The sequence below is a fragment of the Punica granatum genome, chromosome 5 (assembly GCF_007655135.1).
Source record: "Punica granatum isolate Tunisia-2019 chromosome 5, ASM765513v2, whole genome shotgun sequence".
Classification (NCBI taxonomy): domain Eukaryota; kingdom Viridiplantae; phylum Streptophyta; class Magnoliopsida; order Myrtales; family Lythraceae; genus Punica; species Punica granatum.
In genome coordinates, this window is record NC_045131.1 from 22901857 (window position 1) to 22911670 (window position 9814).

A 9814-nucleotide genomic window follows, 5' to 3' on the forward strand; every position below is an offset into this window, starting at 1 on the left:
TTCACATCTCCTCTGTCGATGATCTCGCGAATGAGATGAAAGCGCCTGAGTATATGTTTGGATCGCTGGTGAGACTTGGGTTCCTTAGCTTGCGCAATGGCTCCATTGTTGTCACAATAGAGATCCACTGGGTCTACGATGCTAGGAACCACAACAAATTCTGTCACGAACTTCTTGATCCAAACCGCCTCTTTTGCAGCGTTAGAGGCAGCAATATACTCGGCCTCTGTGGTAGAGTCGGCTACTGTCTCCTGTTTGGAACTCTTCCAACTCACAGCACCTCCATTCAGGCAGAACACATACCCTGACTGCGATCTACTGTCGTCTTTATCGGTCTGGAAGCTAGCATCGGTGTAACCTCTTACAACGAGCTCTTCTACCAAAAATAATCTCCTTAGTCCTTCATAAGTACTTAAGGATGTTCTTTACTACGATCCAGTGTCTCTCACTTGGATCTAATTGGTATCGACTCGTCATACTCAAAGCATACGAGACATCGGATCGAGTGCATAACATAGCATACATGATGGATCCAATAGCCGACGCATATGGAATCCTATTCATGCAGTCCCTCTCCTCTCGAGTAGAAGGACTCTGAGCCTTCGAAAGGCTTATGCCATGTAACATAGGCAGCGACCCTTTCTTAAAATCCTGCATGCTAAAACGCCGAAACACTTTATCTATGTATGCACTCTGACTTAGGCCAAGCAGTCTCCTGGATCTATCTCTATAGATCCTAATACTTAGCACGTAGGTAGCTTCGCCTAAGTCCTTCATAGAGAAACACCTTCCCAACTAAGTCTTTACAGACTGTAGGGAAGGAATGTCATTCCCTATCAGAAATATGTCATCTACATATAACACCAGGAAGATACTATGCTCCCACTAACCTTCTTGTAAACACAGGGTTCATCTTCATTCTTGATGAAACTAAACTCTTTGATTGCACCATCAAAACGAAGATTCCAGCTCCTAGAAGCTTGCTTCAGCCCATAAATAGACTGTTGCAGCTTACAAACCTTTCCGGCACTATGTGGATCGACAAAACCCTCAGGTTGTGTCATATACACATCCTCGAGGAGCTTCCCGTTCAGGAAAGCAGTTTTGACATCCATTTGCCAGATCTCATAATCATAATAAGCTGCAATTGCAAGCAAGATCCTTATGGATTTAAGCATAGCCACCGGGGAAAAAGTTTCGTCATAGTCAACACCATGAACTTGTCTGAAACCTTTTGCCACAAGTCGGCCCTTAAAGGTAATTACATTACCGTCCATGTTAGTCTTCTTCTTGAAGACCCACTTACACCCAATGGGTTTTGCCCCTTCAGGTGGATCAACCAAAGTCCATACTTGGTTAGTGTACATGGACTCCATCTCAGATCTCATGGCCACCAGCCATTTCTCAGAGTCAGGGCCTATTACGGCTTCCGCATAGGTTGTAGGCTCATCATCATCTATGAGCAATACGTCATTGTTTTGAGTCACGAGAAATCCATATCTCTCGGGCTCATGACGTATCCTACTAGACCTACGAGACTCTTGTGTCACATGTGCAGAAGATTGTGCCACAACACCTTGTGGTACTTGCTCTGCAACCTCACCCGTCGATTGGTCAATGTCATTTTGTGGTAGAACTTCCCCAAGTTCTAATTTCCTCCCACTAGTTCCTTTGGAAAGAAACTCTTTCTCAAGGAATACCGCAATTCGAGCAACAAACACTTTGCCCTCGATGGGATTATAGAAATAGTATCCTCGAGTTTCCTTAGGATACCCCACAAAATAACATTTGTCCGATTTAGGGCCAAGCTTATCCGAAGACAATCTCTTCACATAAATTTCGCAACCCCATATCTTTAGAAAAGACATCTTGGGACGCTTCCCATACCACATCTCATATGGTGTCCTTTCAACTGACTTCGACGGAGCATTGTTTAATATGAGAGCAACTGTCTGTAGAGCATATCCCCAGAAGGAGTCAGGTAAGTTTGCATGACTCATCAAAGATCGAACCAAATCTAATAAAGTTCGATTCCTCCTTTCAGCTACACCATTCCACTGTGGTGTTCCAGGTGGAGTCAGTTGAGATAAAATCCCACACTGTTTAAGATAGTCAGCGAACTCATAGCTCAAATATTCACCTCCTCGATCTGATCGAAGAACTTTAATGCTCTTACCCAACTGATTCTCCACTTCATTCTTAAATTCTTTGAACTTTTCAAAGGATTCAGATTTGTGTTTCATCAAATACACATATCCAAATCTACTGAAATCATCAGTAAATGTAATGAAGTAGAGATACCCACCTCTAGCAAGCTTGTTCACTAGTCCATATACATCGGTATGTATGAGAGCCAGATGATCACTAGCTCGCTCACCTTTTCCGGTAAAAGGGGCCTTAGTCATTTTCCCCATTAAGCAAGGTTCGCATGTCTCGATCGATTCTAAATCAAACGAGTCCAGTAATCCATCCTTATGGAGTCTAGAAATGCGATTCTCGCTAATATGGCCTAAAGGACAATGCCAGAGGTAAGTCGGGTTCGAATCATTAGATTTGAGCTGTTTGGTTTCCACATTATAAATAGGCGTATCTAGATCAAGAACATACAGATCATTACTTAAATGTGCACTGCCATAATATACATCATTCATGTACATAGAACAACACTTGTTCTTGATAGTGAAACAAAATCCCTTCTTGTCCAAACAAGAAACATATATTATGTTTCTACTAATAGCAGGTACATAATAACAGTCGTTAAGATCTAATACTAACTCAGTAGGCAAAACTAGGTGATAAGTCCCTACAGTTAATGTAGCAACTCTTGCTCCATTTCTAACTCGTAGGTCCACCTCGCCCTTTGCCAACGATCTACTGTCCTTTAGGTCTTGCATATTTCCACAAATATGAGCACCACACCCGGTATCTAATACCCAAGATGTAGAAGTAGTAGATACATTGATCTCTATAACATGGATACTTGAAGTGGAAGTCTCACTTCCCTTCTTCTTCTTCAACTCCTCCAGGTATACCTTACAATTCCGCTTTCAATGTCCAGTGTTGCCACAATGGAAGCAATAATCATTCTTCGCCACATTGGCTTTAGGCTTTAACGCACCCAAGTCATACTTGGATGCACCTTTAGCCCTCTTCCCTTTACTCTTGCCTTTGCCCTTTCTTTTGGTCCCCTGGACCATTAGAACGGACGTCCCCTTGCTGATATCATGCTCAGCTGTTCTCAACATGTTAAGCAGTTCAGGCAATGGTTTATTGTAGTCATTCATATTATAGCTCATGATGAACTGACTATAACTGCTGGGCAGCGACTGTAGGATTAAATCTGTTGCCAACTCTTAAACCAGAGGAAATCCCAATCTTCCCAGAGTCTCGACGTACCCAATCATCTTGAGTACATGAATACCCACCGGGCTACCCTTAGTCAACCTTGCTTGAAAAAGTGCTTTAGAGATCTCGAATCTCTCATGTTGGGCCTGCTCTTGATAGAGCTGCCTGAGATGCACGATCATATCGTACGCCTTCATGTTCTCGTGTTGCTTCTGAAGCTCCGAGTCCATGGTGACTAACATGAGACATCCGACGTTTACAGCATCATCAGGATACTTACTATAAGCATCTTTCTCAACTTGGGGGGCATCGTCAGGTGGTGGCGCAAGAAGAGGTTGCTCTAAGACATATAACTTCTTTTCTTGGGTGAGAACAATTCTCAAGTTTCGATACCAACCAAGGAAATTATTCCCTGACAGTTTGTCCTTATCAAGGACGGATCGCAAACAGAAAATACTAGAAGTGCTCCCTGCCATGGTAAGTACCACAGAAATATGCAAAATAAGTATTATGACACTACAATATTTAATGATGACTTTATTAAATATCGCTCCCACTATTTATATCAAATCAATGACCCTGAACATTGATTCAGTGAATATCATTCTCATAGTAGTTCAAGATCCATATCTCACCAAGCTCTGAGTCAGCGAGGGCTGATTCACCCAAAACTGGCTATTTAGGTAGGGAACTCACTTTCCCAATTGCATCACATGCAACTCTTGATTAGTTGAGTGAATAACCCATTATTCAAATCTATCTTATAGATCGATGCCCAACTACATGCCTCTGAACTCCTAATCCTATTAGGCTTGCTCAGTTAAGTCCGACCCACTGGTAAATACAACGTCTTACTAGGATAGATGAGGGCATCCTGCGAGGGCAAGGTCTACGCACTCATCGATCTTGGTCTTGACGAGCGTTACACGGTGGAAGGATATGGACTTAATATTTTGAGGGATTTTATTAACATTTAATCGATCTCACCATACACTATTATGTAACCATTACATAATAGTCCACACGTATAACTATTATACTAACACAACTAGCACATAGTCCAAGTCTCACAGTCATGCACCGCAAATATCAAACATAATCACACCAGTACCAAGCATAAAATCATATTTTATGCTATTATCAACTCAGATTCTAACTAGCTAAGCTCTGATACCAATTGCTAGTTTCACGGGGCGCAATGGAAGCGAAAAGAAATAGAAATTCAAAATTTTCTACCCGTGAAACTAATTCCAAGACCTACTAGAAGAATAAGAGTAAATAAAAGCGTACCTGAAATATTTAAAATTGTCGACCGAGCATCCCATGCGTGACGCCTCTACCGGTATCCACACCGACTTTGTCGACGAGTCTTCGAGATCGGCGGTATCGGCGGTGCTAGCGGCCAACACTCGAAAGAAACACCAATGCGACACCCGAAATTTTCAGACTAATGGACCTAATTTGAATTGAACAATTCAATTCAAATTATTTATATATATATGCTCACATATATAAAGCATACACACATATGCATGTACACATATATGTATCAGCACATATATAAATACATATATGTGTGTTTTATATTAAATATATTTGTGCCGTATGTATCTATATATATAGAGCTTGGGGGGGACGATTTTCTTGTCCATGACCGGTGTGGGACAAAGTGAAATAAGTATCCCAAATTGCCATGTGTCATTGTTTTAATCGTGCATCAATTTGGTCCATTTAATCTAATAAATCGAGTCTAATTAATCGACAAATTTAATCTCATTAAATATCCGATTAATCGGTCACACCATAAATCATCTAATCTCAATTAGACGATTTTATTGTTTCAAAATATCTCGTCAATTTAGTCGTAGTGTGTGACCCTGTAGGTTCCCAATTACGTTGACAGTAATATCGAAATCTCTATTTCAATATTACAAACAGTGAACGGCATCTAGCAATATATTATTGTTACTCAAGTAATCGGAAAGTCAATTTCTCGACGAACCTCGTGACCTATATTACCGTGTAATATAATCCATTGTCCTCTATATCTCTATTGAGCCCAAGGCATGGTCGATGACATCCTTGTATCGCTCAATATCTCACTTTCTTGGTTTACCGGGTAAGTCTATCAGAACAAATGAGCTCGATATAGCTATATCGACTCATTTGGGTATGCATACACTTTTAGACTTAACCACCAAGTGGCCGTGAGATATCGCTCCCGTTTCGTAGGAGGGACAAATCCTATCTCGATCACTCACATTCCTCTCCATGCTCTGTGATATACCCAATAACTGTCTTTCTAACCAGCCTGTTACGTTGGCGTTGACAGTATCAAAGTATATGACATTACATGTATGAATCCATTGTGACCTCAAGTCAAAGGACCATTACACTATAGTCACTTTGAGATATGCTAATGACAGTTACGTAACAACCCATGTAGCAATCTCATGGCGGGTCAGTCCAATACACATTACTCTTAATGTATACATGTGGTGTGACTTGATATCTCCATATCCATGACCTGTGAGATTTGGTCATCAATCAACACCCATACTAGTCTAACCGTATTATCGTTGTCCTAATTAACGATAATACTTTGACTATGAACATTTAGGAATAATGTTCAGTAATTATAGGATCTCACAATCAAGTCACACTTGATGCCTATTGAACATACTATTCCAAGGACATTATTATGTAAAATCATATTTAGCGCAATCTACACAATAACAGAAATGCCTCGTTTTATAATGAAATAGATATCATATTACAGAACAACACGTCCATCATTGGTTATCACCACTAATACTGACAACATTCCAGCTCTGGTATCATCAACTTGGCCTCTACTAGTTCCACGAGGCGCAACGGAAGCGAAAAAGGAACAGAAATTCAAAATTTCCTACCCGTGAAACTAATTCCAAGACCTACTAGAAGAATAAGAGTAAATAAAAGCGTACCTGGAATATTTAAAATTGTCGACCGAGCGTCCCACGCGTGACGCCTCTACCGGTATCCACACCGACTTTGTCGACGAGTCTTCGAAATCGGCGGTGCTAGCGGCCAACACTCGAAAGAAACACCGGTGCGACACCCGGAATTATTAAACTTAATTGGACTTAATGAGTTTAACAATTCAACTCAATAATCCCATTTTATATACATACATGTATATCATATATACACGTGCATATATGTTGTATGTTATCTATATCTAATATCTCAATACACTGCCATGTATATATAATGGCTTGGGGAAAGGATTTCAAGCCATTTGACCGGTGTGGGACAAAAAGGATTTAAGGATCCCAATTGTATCTTATATACATACACATATAGCCATATATATATATATATATATATGTATTTGCATGCGTGCACAGACACATACAAACATATATATATTTATGTATATTACTTTTGTGGGCTATTGAATTTAATAAATCGAGTCTAATTAATCGACATATTTAATCTCATTAAATATCCGATTAATCGGTCGCACCTTAAATCGTATAATCTCTATTAGACGATTTTATTTGTTTCAAAATATCCCGTCGATTTAGTCGTCGTGTGTGACCCTGTAGGTTCCCAATTACGTTGACAGTAATATCGAAATCTCTATTTCAATATTACAAACAGTGAGCGGCATCTAGCAATGCATCACTATTACTCAAGTAATCGGAAAGTCAATTTCTCGACAAACCTTGTGACCTATGCTACCGTGTAATATAATCCCTTTGTCCTCTATATCTCTATTGAGCCCAAGGCATGGTCGATGACATCCTTGTATGGCTCAATATCTCTTTTTCTTGGTTTACCGGGTAAGTCTATCAGAACAAATGAGCTCGATATCATTATATCGACTCATTTGGGTATGCATACACTTTTAGACTTAACCACCAAGTGGCCGTGAGATATCGCTCCCGTTTCGTAGGAGGAACAAATCCTATCTTGGTCACTCACATTCTTTTCCATGCTTTGTGGCATACCCAATAACTATCTTTATAACCAGCCTGTTACGGTGGCGTTTGACAGTATCAAAATATACGACATTACACGTAGGAATCCATGGTGACCTCAAGTCAAAGGACCATTACACTATAGTCACTTTGAGATATGCTAATGACAGTCACGTAACAACCCATGTAGCAATCTCATGGCGGATCAGTCCAATACACATTACTCTTAATGTATACATGTGATGTGATTTGATATCTCCATATCCATGACCTGTGAGACTTGGTCATCAATCAACACCCACAATAGTCTAACCGTATTATCGTTGTCCTAATTAACGATAATACTTTGACTATGGACATTTAGGAATAATGTTCGGTAATTATAGGATCTCACAATCAAGTCACACTTGATGCCTATTGAACATACTATTCCAAGGACATTATTGTATAAAATCATATTTAACGCAATCTACACAATAACAGATATGCCTCGTAATATAATGAAATACATGTCATATTACAGAACTGATGATAGATTGCCTATAGGGCATACACCAATTCCCAACAATCTCCCACTTGCACTAGAGCCAATCTGGCATTTGTCTAATGCCAATAGATCTAGTGTGAGCCTCGTGCTTGCGCTGCACAAGAGGCTTCGTAAGTGGATCTGCGAGATTCTCATATGTTGGTATTTTGCATATCTTCACATCTCCTCTGTCGATAATCTCGCGAATGAGATGGAAGCGCCTGAGTATATGTTTGGATCGCTGGTGAGACCTGAGTTCCTTAGCTTGCGCAATGGCTCCATTGTTGTCACAATAGAGATCCACTGGGTCTGCGATGCTAGGAACCATAGCAAGTTCTGTTATGAACTTCTTGATCCAAACGGCCTCTTTTGCAGCGTTAGAGGCAGCAATATACTCGGCCTCTGTGGTAGAGTCGGCTACTGTCTCCTGTTGGAACTCTTCCAACTCACAGCACCTCCATTCAGGCAAAACACATACCCTGACTGCGATCTACTGTCGTCCTTATCGGTCTGGAAGTTAGCATCGGTGTAACCTCTTACAACGAGCTCTTCTTCGCTTCCATATACCAAAAACATCTCCTTAGTCCTTCGTAAGTACTTAAGGATGTTCTTTACTGCAATCCAGTGTCTTTCACCTGGATCTGATTGGTATCGACTCGTCATACTCAAAGCATACGAGACATCTGATCGAGTGCATAACATAGCATACATGATAGATCCAATAGCTGACGCATATGGAATCCTATTCATTCTGTCCCTCTCCTCTCGAGTAGAAGGACTCTGAGCCTTCGAAAGGCTTATGCCATGTAACATAGGCAGCGACCCTTTCTTAGAATCCTGCATGCTAAAGCGCCGAAGCACTTTATCTATGTATGCACTCTGACTTAGGCCAAGCAGTCTCTTGGATCTATCTCTATAGATCCTAATACCTAGCACGTAGGTAGCTTCGCCTAAATCCTTCATAGAGAAACACCTTCCCAACCAAGTCTTCACAGACTGTAGGGAAGGAATGTCATTCCCATCAGAAGTATGTCGTCTACATACAACACCAGGAAGATTACTACGCTCCCACTAACCTTCTTGTAAACACAGGGTTCATCTTCATTCTTGATGAAACCAAACTCTTTGATTGCATCATCAAAACGAAGATTCCAGCTCCTAGAAGCTTGCTTCAGTCCATAAATAGACCGTTGTAGCTTACAAACCTTTCCGGCACAATGTGGATCGACAAAACCCTCAGGTTGTGTCATAAACACATCCTCGAGGAGCTTCCCGTTCAGGAAAGCAGTTTTGACATCCATTTGCCAGATCTCATAATCATAATAAGCTGCAATTGCAAGCAAGATCCTGATGGATTTAAGCATAGCTACCGGGGAAAAGGTTTCGTCATAGTCAACACCATGAACTTGTCTGAAACCTTTTGCCACAAGTCGGCCCTTAAAGGTAATCACATTACCGTCCATGTCAGTCTTCTTCTTGAAGACCCACTTACACCCAATGGGTTTTGCCCCTTCAGGTGGATCAACCAAAGTCCATACTTGGTTAGTGTACATGGACTCCATCTCAGATCTCATGGCCTCCAGCCATTTCTCAGAGTCTGGGCCTATTACGGCTTCCGCATAGGTTGTAGGCTCATCATTATCTATGAGCAATACGTCATTGTCTTGAGTCACGAGAAATCCATATCTCTCGGGCTCATGACGTATCCTACTAGACCTACGAGGCTCCTGTGTCACCTGTGTAGAAGATTGTGCCACAACAACTTGTGGTACTTGTTCTGCAACAACGCCCATCGATTGGTCAATGTCATTTTGTGGTAGAACTTCCCCAAGTTCTAATTTCCTCCCACTAGTTCCTTTGGAGAGAAACTCTTTCTCAAGGAATACCGCAGTTCGAGCGACAAACACTTTGCCCTCGATGGGATTATAGAAATAGTATCCTCGAGTTTCCTTAGGATACCCCACGAAGTAACATTTGT